The sequence below is a fragment of the Aquila chrysaetos genome, chromosome 1 (assembly GCF_900496995.4).
Source record: "Aquila chrysaetos chrysaetos chromosome 1, bAquChr1.4, whole genome shotgun sequence".
NCBI classification, from domain to species: Eukaryota; Metazoa; Chordata; class Aves; order Accipitriformes; family Accipitridae; genus Aquila; species Aquila chrysaetos.
The window spans coordinates 79,783,144-79,808,422 of record NC_044004.1 but is presented as its reverse complement, the minus strand read 5'-3'; the positions used below and the strand labels follow the sequence as shown (position 1 = coordinate 79,808,422).

Here is a 25,279-nt window from a genome sequence, read left to right as displayed (position 1 = left end):
ATTATTAGTTGATGTAAAGTTACAGACCTGGAGCTCTTTTCAGGAGTCTCTGTTAACCTGTGCTACATGAGTGATTATGTTTGTGGGCTCCTAATCAGACCATAAAAACTGCTGGCTCTATTGATGGGTGTATTGTGAACAGGTACATTTATTTTAAACTTGTATTATATTTTCTGTTTAGCTGCATGCATTTTAGCATCCTGTGCTCTGTTTTTTCTTAGGGGAATTCTTTAAAGCTATTTAGTAATTTTATTCCTGCTTTTGCATCTTGTGTCATCCTGTGTTTTGATGGTGAAAGATCCCTGTTCAGTTTGTATCAATTTATTTCCTTCCTCCAGTATCTGAAGTTAATCATAGAGTTTAGTATCAGAAAAGGGGGAGTAACGCACCCGAGTCTTAATCTCGCACATAATGTATTAAATGTTACTGTTGCCCTAATCTTATTTGGGCAGCTTTGGATAGAATGGGCTTATAAATACCTCCTTGTTGCCCAGTATGGACACAATGAGATGCTGCTCTATTCTGAAGAGTATTGGGTGCTTTCAAATTGCCAGTCAATTTTGAGGATTTTCTGTGTCCTTCAAGAGGCAGTTGAAGCCTCTATTTCTGGTCAATACTTTTAGGGTGATAGTAAATGCAGGGGAATAAGAATAAAATTACTGTCTTTCATTTATTGAAAAGTCACACTTTTTTGAAAGAGAACAGGTGGAGCCAAGAGACAGGTGAGCAAAACCAGAATACTGGATCTTTTTTCGAAAAAGAGCAATGGTTCCAGCACACTAGCTTTACAACTACTGAATTTGTATAAGGCATTACAGTAATGGCATGTTAAGGCAATAAGTGGAAGAGATTAGGATGATTTGGACATGTTATCTGTGATTCCTGATGCAAAGGGAGTCAGTGGTATGGGAGAAAAGATGCATGTCTTTGAAAATTTAACACAATATGAAGAAGTAGAATAAGTAATTCTTTTACAGTAGAAAAAGAAATGAAAACCTAAGTGGTATGTAAAATAATGTAAAATTATCAAGCACAATTATAGAAGTACACAGCACCAAGTAATTCTGTATCTATAGATTTTACTTCAGCTGTTACCCTAATGATAGCCTTAGACCCTTTAGATTTTATAGCACTCTGTGGATTTTCCCATAGTTTCACTCCTATTAAAGAATGGTTTTTTTTCATATGGATGATTCCCATAATTTCATGAGTTTAGTTCAGATGTGACTTGCCTGTTTCTGCTTTATTTCTCATTTTTCATGTACATTCTGTGCTATTTTTGCAGCAGATTTTAAAATGCAAGCTGCCATCTTCCAGCAGGTGTGGGGGGCAGAAGGACAGCATACACTGCTGTCTTGCTGTGGTAATGGAAAGCTTGATAAAGCAGGGAGCTCTTCAGAACTCACTTTTTTTCTTGGCTACATATAAGAATTTGCACTGACTTTGGATTTTGGGGGTTTTCTAAGCCAATAAGAAATGTTGGAAATAGGAAAAGCATTCTATAAATACAGCTATCTCGCAGATGTCTCGAGAGATCTTCTGGAGGCCACAGTCCACTGAGCTTCAGTTATTTATATATTGCCCAACCTTTGCAGCTGGCTTGCCTCCTCCTTAAGCTTCCTCTGTCAAGGGTTGTATGAGAGCAGACAAAGCCCAAAGTCCTGTCCTGTGGCCTCCTGTCTCTTCTTCAAAAGCTTGGTAAAGCCACACTTGACGGTTATATGTTTCTATGCTGAACTCTTAGAGATACATGTCACTTAGCAGTGCTGAGTGTTCCTTAGTTTATCATCTCTTCACTTGGTATGCCTGCTGAACGCTTTCTTCTACCACATGTGTCTTCAAATACAAAGAGGGTTTGCAAAATTCAGCAAGAGCTTAAAGGAGAATATACCATCTGCAGAGATTGTTCTGTGAGGGTTTATCGGCTTTGGGATACATTCCCTTGTTGATCTTAAGTAGCTTGAATTTGTTAATATGTTTTTGGAATAAACAAACAGCTATCTCAGTGTGACTTTGTTCTTAATTATCTGGAAGGGCAAAATTTTAAAATAGAGGTCTGTTGAGGTGAACTTACCCTCTAAATAAAGCACAAATTCTCTTCTTTGAAAAAGGCCTGACACATTACTAGTTTTATTTAGGTAGATCTCTCCACAGAACTGCCAGATAGTAAAACAAATACATGATTTAACTGTTTTCCTCTGACTGGGCCAAATTCAGGAAAAGATGTTTTGCTGTAAGAAGGGGGCGAGATTTGCTTCTATGCGCATATAATCTGGGAGAGTCATTATTATGAATAATGGGCCATCTGAATCGGAGGAGCCCCACGGCTCACATATATCAACCAACTACCATGGTGATGGACATTGTATAATAATCTCACTAAAATAGAACTCTAGGATATTCTCCCTAGTTTTTATTATAAGTTCCAGGCAAACACTCCCAGAAATGAATCCTCTAGGCAATGTTAAATGTAACTCAACCTTGACTTGCAGGAATTTGTCTTCGGAATGGAAAAATTGTTTGTCTCCATGTCCAATTAATTCTTGACTTTCATTTGAAACTGCCAGCAAGTTTGCCAACCCAGTTTTGATGGGTTTTACTTATGTGATATAAATCCTTGTTGGCTGAGAATTAGTCTCATATATATTGGAAGGTGATTTTTTTTTATTCACCGGCAACCTGGATCAAAATGTACACAAGAGACCTGAAAATGAAAGAATCTGTCTCACCTCATGAGCCACAGAGCCAATCACTCTCTTTGAATAGCTTTCGACCCAGCATGTCCTATACAGGCAGCAGATAAACCGATGAAACATTGATTATTAACAGCAAACAAAATAGATATATTATCATCTTCCTGCCTAAAACCCCTGTTAGAAAATAAGTTTCCTGAATTCCTCAGACTTACTTTATGTGAGGGGAAAATTTTCATTTTCTGTACTTGCAAGATCTCTCAATTTATTCCCAAAATGAGAAACAGTAACGACTGTAATGTTGTTGATCAAACACTTAAGACATATTGCAGAGTGTTTGAAGTTATTGCAAGTTTCCTTTGCAAATTCTGCTTGGATTCATTCCAACATTTGGAATAGGCCTGTGGTTTTTTGCTGTTATCAATTTTAATGTTACGCTCCAATAAAGATTTCTCACTCATAATCTTTCTTTTACCACAGAGGAAGACAGCAACGCTGTCATTCCGACTCTCAGTACGTGGACATCAATCCTAGCTAGATTATTTTGCCCTTGTCTGAAACTCATGCTGAGTTCCCAACTGTCTGATGATTTAGTCAAGCATATCATAACCAGGGTTCTTGTGAGCTTGAACCTCCTGGTTCACTTGGTGCTTTGGCAACTTGCTGATCTTCTACAGCAGCCTGGGGGATTTGCTTTGACAAAGTGCCTGGGAAAGGTTATGTATGTCCAGCAAGAATAAACAGTGATTCAAGCAGTTACCTTTTCTTAGAGATATTATTATTAAAAAAAAAAAAAATTTCATGACCTGCACTCTTCAAAACCACTGTTACATTCTTGCAGTATGTTTACGCTCTTCAAGCTAAAACATAGATTTGTGTGCGTTCTGACTCAGTATATATACCCTTATGTGACGTGCCACTGTCCACCAGGAGAAACCTGAGTGTTAACACTGTGGAATAAATCAGGACCAAATCCATGAAAGTCCCTGGAAATCAGTATTGTTAGGAATGCGTGTTGGTCATGTTTAAGGATATATTTGAGTAAAAAACTGATTTCATGCTTTGTTTACTGATAAAACAGCCTCCATTAACAGCTTGTCTTCCTATTTTATTGCTTCCAAATCATGTTTTACCAAAAAAGCTGTAGAGTAGAAAGTGTACATCAAAAAAGTGTGAGATCCAGACAAAAATTATGCTGACTTCATACTCTTTCTTGAACTTAATTTGTATTTCTGTATCCTCTTGTTATTTAATGTGCTTAAGAGAAGGTGAATGTGGAAGAAAGAGAAGTGTAATTTAGTATATAGCAAACTTAAAATTTATGTGCATAATTCTAGATGTCACAAGCTTCTGAAGAATGAAGCTGGACAAGCACAGCTAGCTGACTTTTTCTGCAAATATGCAAGTATCTGAATTGTGTATAATCGTATCATATAATGTATTATGTTCCCACAATGCATAAAATACCTTAGAATGATAAAAATCATTTGTAGTTTGAGTCCAAACTAAAATCAGCAATTGTAGCATGAAAATAAAGGAATTTTTAAATTAAAGCTTTTAAAATCTTCAATTGATAGAAACAAATGAAAAATAAAAGTTAAGCAGTGGAAATGCTAAAATGCAGATTTGGTTTTAATTCTAAATCAGTAACTTAATATTTTACCAATAGCAGATATGAAGTCTGCCCTGAAGATAACTGAGCTGAATTTCCAAGAATCAGTTCTTCAGAAAAGGATCTGGGAGTTAGAGCATTCGCAAAGAATGAAGGCAGAGTATTATCAAGAAAGCAGTTGTTGTATTGGGCTTTATCTGGTAGGCAGTACCCCTCATAAAAGGCGTGCAATAATCCCTTTGCTTTACTCAGCATCAGTAGGGTCTCATCTGGAGTACCTGTGCAAAGTCAGGACACTGCAAGAAAAAGATCTGTGCAAACTGAAGAGAATCCACAGGAGACCAAAAAGAACATTTAGAGCGCTCCAAAATAGGCCCTCTAGGGAAAGACTTTTGGAGCTACTTTGCATAGAAAAGAGAAGATAAAGGAGTGATACATAAAAGGTAGCTTCAACATGGCAAAGAAGAAATTATTGTCCATGGATAAGAAAAGAACCAATAAACTTAAAATGTGTTGAGGCTGATCTTAAACATCAGGAAAAACGTCTAATGGTAAGGTTAATTAAACACTGGAACAAGGGTGAGTTTAAACAAAAACAAAATAAGCAATTGTATAAGCAGCAGTAAAATCATAGAAACAGCAGACCTATTCCCTCAATCAACTTCTTTTTGGCGTCCAGACCAGGCAAACTCTTTGGCCAGAATAACAGGGGCCCATAACTGAAGGATGCATACCTGGCCCCTCTTCATGACTTTCCCTCCTCCACCCCTTGCTTTTAGAGGAATGGTTTTGCGAGCAGGAGACTGCCCAGGTAGTGGAAAGGGTGGTGGGGAGGACCTGGAGCTTTTCCTCTAGCTCCCTGCTCTTGGCTGCAGCACCTTCTTCAGGCATGCAGTGATGGCCTCTGAACAGCTGTCACAGATCTGAACATTGCGGCCCCAAGGAGAAGAGCAGACCAAGTTTGGGAGGACTTTTTTGTCAAATCCTGAAAAGTCTCAGCAAAATTAAAGTTTGCTGAAAATAGAGGGAGATGCGTGAGCAAGTCCTCATAAGAACTGACCGAGGCAGGAGTGTGGGGAGCCTCCATCACTGGAGTTCATTAAGAATGGGTTTGACAGTCATTTTAGAGCTGTCACTGATCATGTCCTGGGGCAGAGAGATGGTTTATGTGGCCTCTTAATGTGCCTTCTGTTAGTCCTTTGTCGTCTGCTTCTGCAGTGAGAACTCTTTTAGAAAGGGTCTGATTCCAACAGCTTCTGTTGGGAACTTCTTGTGGGTGAAATGGCAGTATAAAAAAACATCCAGAGAAGGAAGCTGATTAGCTAATTTAGAATATTTTTTTAAGCTATTCAATACCCCTCTCAGTATGTTCCTGTAAAGAGTTTTACAAAGATGAGACTTTTTTATATTTTTATAAATTCTCTGTTAGAATATTTCTAGGTTGAATACATATGTGGAGTATTTGAGGAGTGCAATTAGAGTTCCCAGGACTGTCCCTACATCCTCAGGTTACCTTGAAAATTAATTTTCCTCTCTCTGCATTGATCTCCCATAGGTTTCCTAAAGGATGGGACAGCCTTCCCCCCAGGTAGGTTTTCACAGCCACATTATGAGTTGGCATAATCCCAGTGAAGCTAATAGTATCACACAACTGGAGAACTTGTGGTTAAACAGATAGTACCATAGATACTGGATTGTTTACTGAGATGCTCCTCAGTAGTTGATACTGGGCTGATAAGATTTGTTTTACACAGAGAGCTGTATGGGTAATTAGTGAAGAACTGAAACAGACGATTACTGAAAATAATTGATTTTCAAACTACAGTTCTTTCCCAATTAAAATTATCCTAAGGCACTCAAAAGCTATAATTTAAAGTTGTAATAGAAATCCAAGCAAGTCCTCACTTGCAGTGATTTTTTAGATACAATAACCATTTTGAGTCATGCGAGCAGTAAAAACTCCCTCCTTTTTATTGTAAATTATTTAACTTTACACTTTTTTCTTTTTTTTTTTTTTTTTTTTAATTGGGTTAAAATTGATTTGGTTTGGTTTTGAAATGTGTTCCAACCAGGAAATTGGAGGCCATTTTTCATACTGGGGAAATAATGGATAAAAATCCCCACTCTGGTGTAATCAGCTGAGACTTTACCATTGGCTCTGATGACACCAAATCTTACCCTCTGCCCTAAAACAGGTTTCACTAGAGAAGAATGGAAACAATATCAGCCGTGGTAATATGAAATACCTTACTTTCATGAGCTTGCTGTGGGCTACTGGTCTGGTCACTTTAGTTCCAGAGTGTTTTTTACAGACCTGCTTTGTCTGTAGAGATGAGAGAAGCCAGTAATTCCAATGAAGAATTTTAATGCTTATGGCATAGGGATTATCTCTTAAAACAAAGCTGTTACACAGCAGCAATATCCATAATAGACATTTGCTGGGAAAATAAGGGGAAAATTTAACCCAGGCTGTCTTACCCTCTGTAGCCCTTCTGCTTTTGATCCACATAAGATTGTTCCAGTCCAGTTTTAAGACTTCTGTTCACTCATTAGTCTTCTCCTTTTTCCAACCTTGCCTCTGATTTGGTGCAAAATTTTATATAGGCTTATTTTTGTGAAATGAAATTTGTAAAGAGTTGTGGTTATTTTGACATGAGAACTTGCAAGAGAAAATATGATACACTTGAGATAATGCTTATGTGAAGTAACATACAGTAATAGTTATTGTCAGTTCAAGGAAAGGTAGATATCTTTGCTGGCATTTATTTTATTTCCAATTCATGTTTGTCTGACTCACTTCAACAATAGAAATAATATTTGTTTGTGACAGAAATAAGTTCTTGTCCAAGAAGTTTTCCACCCCAACCCTTGCTTGTGAGCTCTATTAATGGAGTAACTTCAGTATCATTATATCTGCTCAGTGCTTTGACTTTGCCAGAAAATATTGATCTGTAGCATGATCTGTCCAAGGGCAACAGCATCATTAATTGCTAAGTGATCTGCAAAACAATTAGAGACCTCCTGGCTGTTGTACAAATAGATGAATGGAGCTGTCTACCTAATCAGGTCCAGTTGTATCTATCTGTGGACCCAACTGTGTTGTTCAGAAACATCTTCAACATCTGTCACTTTCCTACTTCCCACAATAACATATGCCATGCTCTGCTCTGTGGGCCTCCTGCTCAAAAGACTTTGAGGAGAATTTTCTGGAGGGGGCGGGATGTGCAGAGTTTTTAAGGAATTTTTTATCCCATATCTACATTCTCAGATTTGTTTTTTGAGAGACAAGCAGGATTAAGCTAAAGATTATAAGCATACAAGAAGCTGTAATTCACATTTGCATTAAGAGCATGAAGGCAGGACAAATATATTAAAAATTAACTCAGAGCCTGGATGCAGTGAATTTAGCACTGAAGCAAATGAATAGGTTTGATGATTTTTCTAGGCTGTGCTGTTCAGCACCTAGTGCAGTGGGAGTCGGGCCTTAAATTGGGTCTCTGAGGACTAAATGGTAAATGGTGAGACTGCATTTATCGGTGTCATATTTCTATATGAAGGAAACCAATTAGGAAGGAAATACACAATTAGTATCAGTCCCCTTGAAGTTAGATGGCACAAATGTTGCAGAAGTATCCTCTGCTTAAAATGCTTGTATTGAGCTCCAGGTGATTATTGGAAAAAACAGAGCAGCGATGGTCAGGTGTATTCTGTCAGACAAGTAACAGGGAACTAAATTTGTGACGTGGTGGAGTGGCTCTGGTAAGATGTGTTTCTATGAACACACTCATGTTTTCCTAACTATTCTTGTTGTATGTTTCCAGAGTCTTTGAAGGATTTAGTCTACTGTTTGGGGGAGGGTGAGTAAACTGTATTTTCTTCAAGACAAATTGTATTTTTAGTAGTGTCTTACAGTGTTTAAAAAGTAAACATAAGCACTGCATGCCACACATTGACGCTGTTTGTGTGTGATACTTAGTTTAGTGCCTCTGGACAATTCGCTATTGAGGATTAGATGCTAACTTTTGACTTTTCACATTCTTTGTTTACATAGGTCAGTGTTTTAAAGCTCTTTTTTTTGGTATCTGGTGATGAGATTTGTTGGCAAAATTGCTGTGACGGTCACTCTGTCATTCCAGCTAGAATTTGAAGTTGCTTTTTGTTTAAATGATATACAGATTTTAAGACTTTTTCCTCTATATGGTATTGGTTTAGCACAAAACTAATGAGAAATATACCCAGTGGGTAACTTTCAGTATTCTTATTGCTATCTCTGGCCTAATTTTAGTCAGTAGACTTCTACAGAAAAGCTGTTATATCTTTTAGTACAGGCCTTGCTACATACAGTACAAGGGCCAGAAGATGAGCACAAGCAGGAAAGCTCATACTTGAGAACAGAAGTGTGTAGGCTGCTTCTTTATATGTGATTTAGCACCTGCTTCTTTTAAGGCGTGGTTAATCTTTCTAAATTAGCAGCAGATCCACTGACCATCCTTCCAGTCCCTCAGAAGGAAAAGGGATGAGGGAGTCCCTGCAGTGAGTGATTGAGTGCAATCCCCATTATCCTGTGTCTCTGGGCAGCGCACTGTGAAAGAGCCAAGAGGATTTATCTGGTAGATAGAAGGGTTGGAGGGAGAAAGCGATTCTTTTAAAACAACCAGAAAAGCAACCTGCTTTTTTTTTCTTTAAGAAGCAGTTCCTAAAAAAAATTAAACTTTTCTATAAAGGCAGCTGTGTGGTTTCTGTTCTTATTTTGTCTTTTAAGCATCAGTATTCTACACGTGGATACAAGCAATACTATTTTTACAAAAAAGATCCCTATTTCAGTAGAATGGTTTTGTGATGCTTTCATTGACATCACATCAGGGTGTTAGGTGGTGCAACAGAATAATAAACTGGCTTTCCTTTTCTGCAGACAGGTGTTCAGATACACTGTAGATCACATGTAAAAATGAGTCTGGCAGTCCTGTCCCTACTGCTCTGTTTTATAGCCCAAAAAGGGGAAGAAGAACATGAAAAATACTTAATTCTTGGCAAGCTCCCAATTTGATTTTCATCCATATGTCCTGCTGCCCTCCATTCAAATAAAAACAAACACAAATCATAATGCAGGCCACAAGAACGGTAACAGAAAGTCTGAAGCAATAGCCTAAAGAGTGACGATCGAATTTTCTAACAGCACAGCACTGCAAAGGGTAGGTGTTTATAGCAGGGGAGATTTGGTCTTTATTCATACATGATTTTAGTTTCCACAGTTACTAGGATGCTTAGGATCAGAGAAGACTCCCACAACTCAGCTATGCTTTTCCTAGCACTCCTCTTGTGTTACTGGCAGTTGGATTTTGGAGCTGCAACACTGCTATTTCACTTCAATAAGCAAAAAGCTTTCTTGGGAAACTGGCGTTGTACTGACTTAGTTATACATAACAGAAGAATTTTTCTGGAGTATAAGGTGTAAGAATGGAGGATTTGGGCCTATAAATGTTTTATACAATGAAAATAGTTTCCTCTTTTCCTGAAGAAAATGTTTCAATTTTTTCTGAAAAATCTGCAAGTAGTTATGGTCAGAATCTTACAGTCAGAATATTACAATTGAGATGGGCCATGATAGTGCTGCGTTAGGGATTCCCTGTAGGTCAGGCTCTGTATCCAGCCTGTACCTCATGCAATGCGCCGTAAATAATCTCTCTCCCTTCTGCCTAGCAAAAGTATTGTGGGTGTCTGTCCCAACAGTCCAGAGCAATGTTTGCTCTTGAGAGCCCGACCCAGAAATGCAAGAGGGTTTCCGTAAAGCTCTATGTCGTCACATCTTAGTTTAAAAAATCATCCTTTTGTGAAAAACAGGGAACTACATGTTTTCAGTAAAAACTAACCTTTCTTCCACACAAAAGCCCGCGTGCTCTTCCCAGGGCACATTCTTCCCAGCAAACAAAGCGAAAGACACAACCTTTGAGCTTTTCTTCTGGACTTTGCAGTGACTTGCCTGTCACTGGTACAGTCAGAAAGGGCTAGGTTCTGCCACCCTTACTGATGCTCGGTGGTCTTTTCCTGTTTAAGTAAGCCTATGGTAGTCAGCTGGGCTGTCTGTAGATCACGGTGGTACTTATTCAGAAGCTGGGAAATTAAAACTCGATAGTGTATCATGCAGTCATGCTTAAACTGAACATTAAGTGGTGCCTCTGAAGCTGTCTGAGACTGTTTAGAGTTGTGTGCAGCAACATTTAGTAAACAAAATGAATTGCACTGCCTTTGTGTGTTACTAGCCAACAAAGCTGAAAGAAGAACTTGATTAAAAGCAGAATTACTTGATCGGTTCAAGTATTTTGCATCTGTGGACGGATGTGGCTGGAAGAAGGGCATAGGAAGAGAAGAACAAGAGTTCCAACTTTGAACAAGAGTTTTGACTTAAATGTACATGCTGGACTCAAATACCAAAGTAAAAAAATGCATGTAGTTGTAATCTTTTTTCAGGATGGCTCCTTTTAATTCAGCTGCATGTTGTTCTGCTTAGGGTAGAACCTGACTCATTTGACACAGAAAAAGTCCTTCCTTTCCAACCCTTTACTTTGTTTACCAGCTCCCTGTTCCAAATAAGTCCTTTGATCAGCCAAGCGTCATCCTCCTCTTCATTTCTAGTTGCTAAACTGAATTAATAGCAGCTAAAAGTATATTTTTTCTCAAAGAAAACATTGTTAACCCTTTCCCTGCTGTCACCTTAAACATTTACCCGATCAGCCAAACACACAAATTGCAAGCAGTTCCCTGTGTTTTTTCAGTACCTAATCCCCAGCTGTTGCATGTCTACCAGCTGCTGAAACAACAAGCATTCATCATCAAGATGTCCATAATTCAGTCATACTTTATCAGTAAAATATCAGTACATTAGCTTTGAAAAGTGCCGGTAATTTAGAGAGAATACTAAAATTAAATCACGTTCGAAGTAAAATGAATAAGGTTGGCTATTGCAACGATTATTCATTTCTGTATTAAATGCTGCAGCACCTTCCTTTGGACTGCTGAAGATTTTCTGTTTTGCCTTACCAGGGGAGAGCCCATGTCCAAGAAAAAACTGTCATTCAGGTTCTGAAGATTACTGTAGGGTCTGTGCCAGGGCAAGGGCTGCCCTTGCCTTCCAGTGCGCTTAGGCCAGGATAGTCCTTGAGACCTATAGGACCTTGCAAGAGTACTCCCTTGCTTTTGGTAGGAGAAATGATCACAGAATACTAAGTGTTTTCCCCATGGTTGTTACTATTGCCCAGTGGACAGTAAATGTATGCTGCCAGCCTGTGCATTTTTTTTAAAACAGAAAAATTGTGGATTATAAAAAGCAAAACAAACAAACAAAAACCCCTCTGCTTGTGTTTTTTCTCCACAATGTTGCTTTTTTTGTTTGTTTGTTTTGTGTGGTTTGTTTTCTAGTTGCATGGCGATGCCATATTATTTAATGAATGTATATCTTCCTGTAGAAGGGTTACAATACTGGCATGGATAACAGAATTAAAGGAAATGGAGTCTTTTGAATTTTAAGTAAGAAAGAAAACTCTGCCAATATAAATTCTTTTTAAAAATCTCAAACTTTTGCATCTCTCTTCCACAGATACTTTTTTTTTTTTAAAGATTTGAAAAATATATAGTGTAAAAAAAAGTCTTTCCTCAAAACTTTGACATTTCTGAGTTCCAACCACAATCTCATAAATTTTAGGCTTCTGTGTAAGGTTTATAGTGCAGCACTTGGATGCCATATTATAAATTAAATTTAAAAATTAGATTTAATTTAAAAATTAATCTTTTCAATTAAAACTCTATTGAAATATCCATTTCTGTAATACCACCTACAGTATTTGTGCATTTATACTTCTGTTTACAAATGAAAGACAACTACTATGAATAACAAAAAAGTGTAATGATAGGTAGTTTTAGCTTTTCATTGTCCTGTCCTGTACTTATTTACTCAGGAAAAAATTCTGCTGGTTGAGAGTGCTTCTAATATCTTATCTAAGGAGGATTCATAGTAACTTTTGTAGTCTTCAGAACAAAATGTCTGTCCTATATCGAAGTTTACCTGAGTCAAGTAGCTAAAAGTCAATCAAGTACTTCAGGCTGATCCTTTTCTTTCCCCACACTCATCCACTTTAACCAAGAAGCCTACTACAAATTTGAGAGTCGAGCATCTGATTTTAAGTTTCTTTTACTTCTCAAACCTGTTGTGTGAAAAAAAATTTCTAAAAACTTAAACTGTTTAGCTATTGCAAACATACATTGGAAATGCTGGCCAGAGCAGTAGTGTATCATTAATGTTGGCTACTTCTACTTTCAGGTTTTCTTGTAAACATATTTAATCTGCTAAAATAAATATAGAAGGAAAAGACAGTATGTTCTACCATCCATTCTGATTGCAACATCAAGCTTTAGGCAAAAAGTGTGCTGTTTCCAAGGCCCAGTGTAGCTGTTGTTATTGCAGAGGAATTGAGGACTGAATTGTGAGAACTTCAGGTCACGTATGGAAATGTAAGTCCTTCTGCCAATTTGTTTAGAGGAAATCCAGAGTGGTTCCAATGGGATTGTGCTACATTTATTCTTTGTGTGGCGAAGTATCTGCAGCACATTAAGCACTGTGGAAAGGCAGATTTACATTTAGAAATCTGAGAGTATTAAAATTCTGTATCCAGATCTAACTTCAAAATAGTCTCACTTTAGCTAATTTGCTAAGAGAAAAACAGTTTCTGGAAGTTCTGCGTCACAAAATAGCACTATCATATTTATAGTCAGCATTTCCAGAAATAAGACATTCAGCAGCATCTTCACAGGCAGGTAAGAAAAGCCTATTCCTGTTTACATGATTCTGGTAATGAACCATGAAGGAAGGTGCTTTGAAGCCATCTGTCAAGTAGCTTACTGGTTTGGGTAATTGAAAGTGATTTAATACATCTTAGAAAAGAAAGGTCGAATCATGTGCTGTAATTCTTAACCTAGTGGCTTCCTGTACAGAATTGGGAGGCAGCAGTTTCTTGAGGACGATAAGGAAAGATAGATGCACTCTGTGTATGTCCAAGAAGTGCAAATGGAGCTCCTGCCCTGTGGTACTAATTGAATGTATTAACAAACACAAATCTTTGCTAGCAAAGAACTTAAAGGTTAATTTCTTTACAGCATTTGCTGTCTCCTGCAAACAGATGTTCATTCTCTAGTAATTGCAAGGCTTTAATACACATTTTTTGTAAAAGTGAATTTCACCCAGATTAATTTCACTTTGTGAAAAAGTTTTCTTTTCCCCCTCTTCCAGTAGTAACCCCTCTGTTGACGATAACTGTATTCATTGAAAGCTTAGCATATCCAAACTTGAATACATCATGCGTGAAGTTGGTATCATTTTCCACTACCATATAATGTATTTTCATTTTCACTGTGTAGACTAGAGCTTCTCCCACTCCTTGCAGACCTCTATAGAGATTATAATTGTGACAAGTGGAAATATGTCCCTGCCTGGGAGATGCAGTTATATCAGCCATCCCAGGAAAGAAAGGATGATTTAACTGCCAGTAAAGATGTCAGACAAGTCCAATGAAGTGCAGGATTGTTAGCAAGGGAGCTGGGTATCTTACCTACCCATCAATGGACTAGTAACCCTGAGCTGCCTCCGTGTGTGAGGTTACACAACAGAGGGAAAATAAGTATCTCCAAATTGTTCTATCTCGGTCTAAGTAATCATCCTAGGAAAACAAAATAATCCACATTTTTAGGAGATTTCCTACTTCCCTAGCCAGAGTAACAGAGAGTAAGACGACTGGTAAAATCAACCCAGTATGGGATAAGATTCTATGAAGCTTTCGTTATTTATTTTTTTTCCCAGACAAAGACTGACTGTGCAACTTTTCATCTTCAGTATAGTCTGCCCTGTACCTGGCTGTCTTGTACTAATTTAGATGACCCTGCCAGTGTACAACACTAAACACAGGGATTTCAGAGAGGGAAACCTAAGCATGCTTGTTCCCATGCTTACAAACACTGTGAACAATCTTTATAAAATACAGAAAGGAAACTAATTACTATTTCTGTTTTGTTCCTGAAAGTCTTTACAGTGTAGAGCTTTCTTCTGTTTCCCCAGTGAAAGAAGTTTGTATAGGGAAGAATCTCAATGCTCTCTCATTTTTGAGAGAGCAGAAATTGGCTATTGTAGGTTAGTGCTATTATTCTTCCCATCGTTACTAATGTTCAGGAGCTTCTTGAACTCAGGCTTGAGCTTAAAAAGGGAACAGAAATGTGTATCAAGGACAGCTTCCCTTTCTGGTTCTAACTTCATAATTTCGTTCCTGGGAAAACATGGGCAACACATATAATTCACCTGCCAGCACCTGCCACAAAAAAGGCTCATGTTGGGGGGTTGACTACAATAGCCCAAATCTCACGTTGAAGAAGTTAACCAAAGTTAAGAAGGCTTAACCAAAGCAGTGCTGGTGGTAATGCCATCTAGATTGTGATGTAAACAGTGATGTATCGCTGGAGTATTAGAAGACAGTGAAAGGGAAGCTTGGCCCTTTCAGTCCTCCCATCCTGTATTGCCCTGTTCTCTGAAAATCCGTCAGGGACCCAAATGGAGAGTTATAGACAGAATGGATCATCTCTGCATTAATTCATCTACCTTGTTAGGTCTAATTGCCAGCACAAAAATCTTGGTCCACTGAATTTCTAATGCCCATTCCTCTTTTCTTTACAAATTAGTCTGTGTGTGGCATTAGCAGATGAAGTTTGGACCAAACCAGTCTTGTCCTCCTCTCGTTACAACACAGGGATCCTGACATTTTGTGGGCTTTCATCCACTTTCTAACTTTTGAGCTCATAACTGGGATAAACCTGCTGGAATCTATTTAGCTTCCATCTTTAAAAAAGTAGATGGTACTTTTCTACCTAAGAAGATTAGGGTGAAAAATAAACATCCATCAAAGATTGTGGGTCTTCTAGGCACTATGAAAGATCAGTGCCACCAAAGTAGCTGATTTCCTAAGTCGTTTACTGATTTCATGATTAAATTAAACCTGAAAGATTTGTCAAGTTTTTCCTTTATAACTGCCTTTATGAAACGGCTGTCCCATTACACTCTGTTTTCTAGAAGCACATTACTTGACCTCAGCCTGGTGATTTTATCAATGGTAGCCTTTTGGGGGAAGGTGAAAAGCTGGAGTGACTTTCTGTGCCACCGTTCCTCCATGGAATTTCTTCCCTATCATTTAATCCTTGACATCCAGATCATGCCACAATTAACCAGAGTACATGTAATTAGCATATATCTAAGTGTACCTAAGCACTAAAGTGTATGTGGCTCTTGGTTTTTCTTAACATAATTTGTACTTCAAAAGAAAAGACTTGGTGCTTCTTTATGTAGGACAAAAAAAAGAACAATTTAAACCAGCTAAAACATCTTTGTTTCTTCCATCTTTTTGCAGAAAACAGCTGAACAGTTTAAAACTAACTTTAAAAATTATATCTAAGACAACTTATATGCCAAGCTTCAGCCAGAAATACTTTTTGCAGCCAAATTATCAAACCCTCTGAAAGAGCATTTATAATGGAATTGCTGATGCAACCTTTATTATAGGGATATGAATAGCTATAATGAAGGCTTCAGCTGATGTTCTGGCAAGCCTACTGCTAAAAATTATTCTGAATTTATCTGGCATTCAGAAAATGCTTGAAGTGGCCAAAATGTTTACACCATCATTATCATTTTGACAATATCTTTTTTATCCCAAAGGAAGTCGGTGATGAACAAATTCAAGCAGCGTGTAAGACGTGTGCATATTTAGCATCTGTTACGCATTCTCTTGGCAGCATTGTTTTATGTGAGAAAACCAGGGCCGAGGGCTCAACCACCAACTTAGAACCAGTTGTGTTGAATCAAACATTATTGCCTATTGTGTCATTTTAAAGTATATGAGTGAACTGCATTATGTTTTTCCTGATGATTTGATTTTGGTTTATAATCAGGAAACTCCTGGGGTTGATCAAGGGTGTTAAATTCAGAGTGGTAGTATTTTTGAGTTCCGTGTCTTTCCTTTGGTTCTTTCATACCACTCCTTTGCACGCTCTTGAAATACCATTCACTCTTTTATTTTCAGAAAAGTCATACAAAGCTTTGTTAATCATGGGCTAATTACAGATATGGCATTTTCCTGTGAGTGCACAACTTTAGACTCCCAGAGCAGATCCAGGTATATACCTGGTGACAGAAATTAATGGTTGGCTTATAGTGCATCATAGCGTAGGATGTATATGTGCAATTGCATCTTGTAGGAGCCTCATCTCTTTTATCAGCTTTCTTTTTTCTACTACTATTTTCAGACATTAAAATAGTGCCACTTCCTCTACTTCTGATGGTTTGGCTACTTGTGAGATTGCACTGATTAATCAAGTTTGGGTGCTAAATTGATTTTATTAAACTCCTGTTCAGGGAGCCATCAAGTGAATTAAACCTGTCCTGTATTGGCTGCTCTAAAGTTGGGAAAGACTTGACTTATACTACATCAATATAAATCAAATTTTAAATTATTTAAATGGGTGTACAGAAGTGTTTGCACCAGTTTAATGAAATAAATTTTAAAACACAGTTTAGACAAGCTCAATATGATGTAATTTAGGCTTCTGGCTGCATTTTCTAAGGATTTAAATGTTGATGGCAGTAGAACCAGAATGTCTTTACAAAAAACCTTCCATGTGAAATTTCTTAAAAGATACATATTTTTTAAGAAACAGGAGTTTTCCCTCATAGAATTTGCATACAGCAAATGCTAGAATTTATATTGCAAAATTTCGACACCATTTTAGAAATGTCAAAAGAAAGAAGTGGCATAGCATCATTTTGAAAGAATTTTGAAATGAAATGAATGTTTTGTTAAGTGTCAACTGCAAATGCTGTTTTGTGTCGCTTGTCACTGAAAAACAGAATTCTGTAAAATTTGTGAATTCTTCATCTCCCTTTTTACTTTCAAAAATCTGGAAAAGGAAATTGAGAATGAACCAATTATCACTTCAGTTGGAAGGCTTTAAATTGGATTTGATTTGGGGAGCTTTGCTACCAACTAAATATGCTGATATACTGGTTTTAACAAAACCTCTGTCTCAGTGCAGCTGGGGCATTAGCCCAGGAGGAGGGAGTCTCTTGTTTATTTTCTGCTTGTCATCAGATTCAAAGCAGAAGATTTTTTTTTATACCAAACCATTCTGAATGAGATGGAAAGATATTTGAAGTTTGTGTTGCGCAATGCCTGTATTGAAGGAGAAATCTTGGTACATCTTCACACCTTCATGAATTAAAAAGCCTAATGTTTTAATCAGGAAAAAAAAACTGTTTTCATGAAAGCATTTGAAACATTTGACTCTAGAAATGAAGAATAAAAGTATATTCTGAAATGAGGGAAGTTGCTCTGAAATGGAGTTCCTCTTTGTTGCTGTATTCTGGCCCGCAAGTCCTATTTAGGTCTGGAGTTTTCTTCAGTTGTGCGGATTGCACTTATTCAACACCAATTGCTTGATTTACTGGGTTACTACTGCCATTTTCATTCTTATCACCGTTTTGCCTCCTTCCCTCCCCAAGCAGTTGGATGTCTTTGCTCTGAAGTTTATGACTATACATGAGAAAACTGGAAATTACTAGCTGCATTGTGTAATCCTAATCTTTTCTTCAGGGGCACACATTGCTTAGAGAAGGAATCTCTTGTATTGAACAACAATAAAAACCAAAAATTGGCTCTTAATGATGGTACTTGGCACAGTTACAGCTCATTGCAAGCTTAACTGATAGTGGGTCCTTTCTCAGTGTGAGATTTAATTTTCTTTTAGGTAGCTAGCTGTGCTTGGTGTCAGTACATATAAACCGCCTTGTCAGCAGTTGGTTGCACGCTGAGATGGGAAAGTGCCCCATGGGAAGGAAGAAGAAAACCACTTCTTAGCGTCCTATCAGCTATAGGACTCTGTGCAGCGCTGTCATCATGTCAAGGTTGAGCTCATACGTTATGGATATTGAGCTACAGGATATCTTATAATTTGAAGCAAAGAAGCTGAGGTACACTGGGAGAGTGGAAGAGGCAATACTAAGCACTGTCATATTAATAAGCCACCAAAACTACATGGGATTAGTTAAAACACCTGTGACACAACCCAACCCATAAAATAGCTGAAAGCAAACCAGCATCTGTCTGCTTTCCATATATATATGTATGTATATAGAGAGAGAGAGTGATTGACTACAGTACAGTACAGATTTCCATGAAATTCAATGGAGAATGGAAAAATTATATGAGATAACTGTAGGTCAAAGCAGAAGCCACTTGAAGAAGCTTTTTCTTACAAAAAATATATGATGAGTTATTTAGTGTGTGACAGTGTAAGCCTGTTACAAGCTTGGAATAAAACAAGCCAAAAAAAAAATAATGGAGTGACCAGAAGAAAACAAAAGGGTTGTATTGAGGCTATCAGCTAGAGCAAATGCTCAATTTGTAATCCTTGGGTACTCAGCATCTCTCAGGATCATGTACTTTGAAACTACTTGAACAAGTCCAAAATCATATATGCATTTTTTTCACGGGATCATAAGGTGATAGATAATAGTTATCTTCATTGGTCCAAACTTTTCAAACTTTGCTATTTGGAATAAAAGGTCAACTGGAGGTCTATAAATATAACTCATGGAAACTATATGTTCTCAATTTATGAGACAGTTGTGAATTTCTGGTTTTTATTAACTAGCCTTTTCTGCTCCTAAAATTCCGTCCTTTGGAAATGTCCTGGTTTCTGCTGGGATAGAGTTAATTTTCTTTCTAGTAGCTGGTACAGTGCTATGTCTTGGATTCAGTATGAGAAGAATGTTGATAACGCACTGATGTTTTCAGCTGTTGCTAAGTAGTGTTTATACCAAGTCAAGGATTTTTCAGCTTCTCATGCCCAGCCAGCAAGAAGGCTGGAGGGGCACAAGAAGTTGGGAGGGGACACAGCCAGGGCAGCTGACCCAAACTGGCCAAAGGGGTATTCCATACCATAGGACGTCATGCCTAGTGTATATAAGCTGGGGGAGTTGGCCTGGGGGAATCGTTGCTCGGGAGCTAACTGGGCATCAGTCAGCGAGTGGTGAGCAACTGCATTGTGCATCACTTGTTTTGCACGTTCCAATCCTTTTATTATTATTGTCATTTTATTATTGTTATTATTATCATTATTAGTTTCTTCCTTTCTGTTCTATTAAACTGTTCTCATCTCAACCCATAAGTTTTACCTTTCTCCTTCTGATTGTCTCCCCCCTTCCACTGGGTGGGGGGGAAGCAAGAGAGCGGCTGTGTGGTGCTTAGTTGCTGGCTGGGGTTAAACCACGACAGAAAACAGCCTAGAACCCTAAAGGACTCCAGGCATCTCAGAAAATGCAATAGCTTGTTCAACACTATGTGTAGTTTATATTAACAAATAGTAGATAAAACTTTCAACTTTTTTCATATAGTAACAGGAGGACCTACAGGGGGTTTTTTGGGTTTGTTTTTGTTTGTTTGTTTTTTTGTTTTTTTGTTTTTTTTTACTTCTATGAGCTAGCTAGAAGAGCATTTTTACCTTTTTGGAGGGAGGCCTCCTCTGCAGAAACATCTAAAAATATCCAGCCAGTATGTCATAGACTTCTAGCATTCAGTCCTTTCCAGGTCAGTTTTTAACCTTGTCCTGGAAGCCAAAGAAAAAATCTTCCACTCTCTCTGCTACTGCTGACATACATGGAAACTGTAGGAATGGTCCTTCTGCTGATGACATTGCGATACATAAATATACCCAGGTAATCTGTGCACAATTCCATGAAACTACCAGCTGGCAACCAAACAGAAGTGAGAACTTAGCGGGTAATAAATGGAAAATCAGCACATACTATCGTTGATCAAAGATTACTGTGGGTGTTAAAGAACAGCCGCAAGTATAATAATGTAAGGGGCAGGGGGTGTGGTGGTCAGAAGCAAAGCTTTCCAATTGAGACAATTGACTCAGGCTTCCGATACTGCAGGGCATGATACGTAATAAAGCTGTATTATATATATATATATATATAAAGCTGAGCTCATGGCTCAGGACATAGATGGTGCTGGGAAGGAGCAGCTAGTCAGTGGGAAGGAGGTTGTCTGATTATCTTGCCCTGGTGCACCAGGGCAGGTGGAAAGCTGTGGGGAGTGAGAGATGTTGCTCAAGGCAGCTGAGCACGTTCAGGTGGGAAAATCTCCAGAAATACAGGAAAGGCCAGGCAAGGAAGGAGCTTGTGGCAGAGTTGGACTGAGAGACTTCTAAAAGAAGTAGGGGGCCTGCACAAATTGAGGGGCAAACACAAGATCAGGCTTCAGAAATGATGGTAAGAACAAGACTTCCCTGGAAATTCAGGTGGAATTGTCCTGAGGGTGTTCAAGCTGGGAAGTCATTAGAAGTCACTGGCTAGAAGAGAGCCCAGAAGGTCTGCCATTTTATTAGAAGAGTTCCCTTCTAAAACGAGAATTCTGTCTCCCAGTAAAAGGTATCCTTAGAGACTGGAAGCTTTTGGTGTCTTTGGCATGTTTGCAAAGGAAACAGTCCTATTTCAAAAACAGGGTTTCTGTTACAAGATTTTCGAAGAGTATTGTGTGCTCTAGATACTCTGTATACATAGCAGGCAAGTTCTGCATTTTCTCAGAAGCACTAACGACTTAATTAAGAAGTCACAAAGATCCGTTTTCACATTTGGTGCAAGTTAATTCAGAACCATGGTTACTTCAGAACTTTTTTTGAAGGTTTCATTTCAATGGCTGGTCCTTGACCAACCTCCTAGTTGGTGTTTATTAAGACTACTGCTTGTGTTGTGTGTGTTATTCTGTGATGTAAATTCTAAATTAAGTAATCCCAAATAGAATATTCCTCAAGAGGACAACTAGAAGGAAAAGCAAGGCAATTTTTCTCTTGTTTTAAAAGTTTTCACCAAAATGAATATTTAGTCATGTGAAAAAAACCAAACAAAACAAAACAAAATGTGAATATGAATCAGATTAGTAAATGGTCCCTTTGAAAAAAAGCTGAAAATAAATTTCAAAACTTGTTTTAAAAGTGTTTCATTTGTTTTAATTTGGAAAAAAACCTACAGACTAAGCAAAGCTTTGGTTGACCAGAGACAATTTCAGGTTTTTTTGCCATGAGAAAATAAAAAAGCTTTGCTTCAACTGACCTGAAATGATCTTCATTTTTAGTGGTGGAGGGTGCAGTTATTTACACAATGCAGACTGTCACTCAGTTGAATTGACAAAGATCACAAGTTCTGACAATTTCTGGGTCAATTCTAGTCTTCTATCAACTTTGTAGTTAATATATATTGACAGCAAGCACACTTGGATACACTGGTAATTGGGAGTCTTATGAATACTTAACAACATTGTTTCATTTGAAGTATATTTTCTATATTGGTATTCTGATTGGCTTCTCATAGCAGAGGGAAGAAAAGGAAAAAAAAAAAAAAAAAAAAAAAAAACCTGCTTAAGCTCCTAAGCCTGAAGTGAAAAGATAACACTGACAAGAATAAATTGGAGTGTTATATCTTGTGTCTTAAAACTCCAGAGTAATCATGTAGTAGGGTCAACCCAGGAATGCCTGCTGAACATTGAAACCACATACCCCATACATATCAAGGTGCAGAACTTTCTGCAACACTTCATAACTAACTTAAGACTATTAATACGAAATGCTACGTGAGCAGAGGTATTTTCCCTCTGGGGAAAAAGGAGAGATTTAATACTTTGTTTCTGGTAGATCCATTTTGATTCAATCTCCTTTGAACTAAATCTTTTGCATTTGAGAAAAATCTTTTACAAGAATCCATTTCACATTACTTTGTGTAACTGTCTTATTAAACCAGCAGTACTTCTTTCTACAATAGTTTTTCTACAAATTTATTCTCTTTAACAAGTTTTAAAAATTATTGGAATTGAATTGATTTTTCAAAAAGCTTTGCAAGGATGAAATATTCCTCTAATATACCTTCTATCATATGATTCACAGCAGTGGAATTACCCAGGTGTAATTTAGGGCAAAATTGAGCCCTCAGAGAGCAGGTGGACTTAAGCCTAACTTTAGAAATGATAGATGCATTCAACCAGCTATAGCTGTAGTTCATTATATCATCTGAAATGTGTTTTAGTCACACAAAGTATTTAATTTAAATGATTCTCGTACTTGTGATAGACAGAAGCAGGGAGGATGGCCTCAAATATTAACAGTTCCATTATTCTTTAAGCTGCCAGTCATTAGCTAACTTCTCCCTTGTTAATAATAATGCTTGCATGATTCTGTTCTGAATAATGGATTGAAGATTTTCACCACCAGCAGGCAGGCCAGTAGGCAATTGTAATTTAAAAAGCACGTTAGTAAAACTATATTTAGGGAGCAATAAAAACAGTTTAAATGGAGCTCAAGATGCTTTATTAGGCAAACGATGTTGACAGACAGTAGCAGAACTTGATCTCTACTACATGCCTGAAGCTTTGAGATCGTAGACTTTATAAAAATAACACTTAACATTTGATTTTTCTAAAGAGTTGTGCAAAGACAAAGATATAAGAAAGTAATACTACTTTTTATTTTCTTTTTTACCAGTGTCCTTTCACTGAAAGGAATATTGCCAACATGCCGACTGAGAGAAGGTATCAGGAGTCTTGCAGGAAGAGCTTCCCAAGAGAGGCAAATCCAGGGATGCAAAGTATGACTGTTAGGTAAGTGAAATTTGAATTTATTTGCAAACACGTGCGTGGTATAGTTGCAGAGGCAATCTCTTCTTTCAAGAATTCCATACCAAAGTTATTGCCTGCCTGCCAGGGGAAAACTGTCTCAAAAATTTATTTTAACTAGAGACCGAAGTACAGAGCCAGTTCTACTGATTCCCTTACAAGTGCCCTTTACTCTGAACCTGGTAAACAAAACCTCATGTGTTCATCCTCAAAAGGTGGAATCCCGCTAGGATAATAGGGGCTTCAGACTGTTTATTGGAAGATCAAGGTTTCTGGGAAATGCACTGCCTTCTGATGGAGTAAGGCAGACTGGAAAATAAGAATATATTAAAGCTTTAGTGTATCTAAGTAGAGGAGGACCTGGTTGTGCTGTTTAACATTTTATGTTAGATGTGGCTGAGATGTCAACTTGCTTTTGTTTATTTGCATAATCATTCATACAAATACTAATGTGTCAGCCACTCTTTGAGGGACTGTGTTTTGCTGAATTTTGCACCTTGGTGAACTAAAATGTATAACCTGAGGCAAGAAAGTTGTTTGTTTGTTTTGGTTTTTATTTGTCATTGTGAATTCTGCATAAATTAAATCCTACAGGATCTGTTACAGGTGATGGTAATTCTCCTAAAACATGAAAACTTTATAATGATAACAAATACTACCTGAAACTGCTACTGCAGAGTCCCGAGAAAAATGTGTTGTTTTCTGAAAGACTATTATAGTAACAAAGATCATCATCAATGCTCTGTGAGCCCAATAAAATGGAAAAATCTGTGTAGTATTAGGACGACTTAAATTACTAAGGCTAGTTGGCATTCTTTCCAAAATAAGTGAAGATTGATCTTTGGACACAAGCTGTGAGCTGTGTAAAATTGCCTCTGCTAAATATATGCTAATTGGCATATGAATGAGATTTTGTTAACAACCGTTTCTGAGGATTAAAATTGACAGAAAATCACCCAAATTGTAGAAGTAAAGGTTTGAATGCAGTTTTGAGTTCCCCTGGTTTCTTCTAACATAAGGGAAAATTTTCCAAGAAATCTTGTATTCAGTTAGATGGGGTGCTCTGATGTCCTGATGAACCAGAACATTCAAGTAATGGAATTAAATCTGTGGCCCAATAAGGGCTCTCATCTGCTTTTTGTCTCAATTCAGTAACAGAATTATAAACTGCCATAATTTGAAGAACAAATCATTGCATTTTAAGGGCTTTATATTCTTTCTTCACATTTGGCATAGTGCAAACCTGGGGCTACTCGGCTCTCGCACACCTTGTCAGCTTTTTACCAGGCCATGCTGGGTGGTGCTTCACATACTCTTAGAAGGACAAGCTTGCTGTGGCCTTGGGAGGAGGGAGCAGCACTGAACCTGCAACCTGCAATGGTTAGGGGAAGAAAAAGGAGCAGGCAGTGAGGCACAGCTGCGTGAACGGCTGGGAACCATACACTGTGTGGACCAAAAAATATGATAAGAACTGCCTTTTACGGCAATTTCTTTTTTTTTTTTTTGTGTGTGTGTGTGTGTGTCCCCGGTTGTCATCTTTAGCGGGGGGTGTGTTTTTTTGTTAGTTTCCCCTTCTGGAACAAGTGCTTTGGTTCTGCTGCGGCATTGACAGTTACTGTACCTTAGCATTTCCCCATCCCCAGGACTTCTCATTCACTGCATGGTTGCGACGGTAATTATCTGGTCAGCCTCACTAGCAACTTGGTAGCACATCCAAGAGTTAAATCCCAGTCTCCTGGCTTGCAGTCTTGTTTCTTACCCTGGCAACAATCGTGTTAACAGTCGGTTTTCCGTTTTGTTAAATTGTGGCTATTCCAAAATAAGAAAAATGTTTTGAGACCCTGACCAGAACATTTAATAGTAAAGTATGTTACAGTTATGTTTATTTAACACCTATTGGCAATATCTTGCTGCACCATATAGATCTTTCAGCTTCTGCCTTACTCATAAAATACAGAAATTACATTGTATTAAACACTGTGTAGAAACTTACACAGAATTATAACCACATGTAAGGGTGTCTTTCAATGGTACTTCATACTGAGGACAAATCTTCGTACTGAGGACAGACCTTCGCATCTTTAGAGTGCTTAGCCCTGTAAGCAGGTTGTACTTATTATATGGAAAGTCATTTAGTCTCTCACAATAATACAACATATGAAACAAGCAGAACTTCAAAGCATGCGTGTGTGTGCATGCATTTTTATGTGTGTGGAAATCAA

The 25,279-nt window shown here is 37.8% G+C and overlaps 1 protein-coding gene across 2 annotated transcripts in view; it reads left to right on the top strand.

Annotated features, from left to right (window-relative positions):
- LOC115345977 (bifunctional heparan sulfate N-deacetylase/N-sulfotransferase 3) overlaps nt 1-25,279 on the top strand; it is a 336,206-nt gene that overhangs the window by 165,346 nt on the left and 145,581 nt on the right. For both annotated transcript variants that reach the window (XM_030025568.1, XM_030025577.2), the window contains one exon: nt 22,927-23,042. The gene's annotated coding sequence lies outside the window, so the exon portion shown is untranslated. The remainder of the gene's footprint in view (nt 1-22,926; nt 23,043-25,279) is intronic.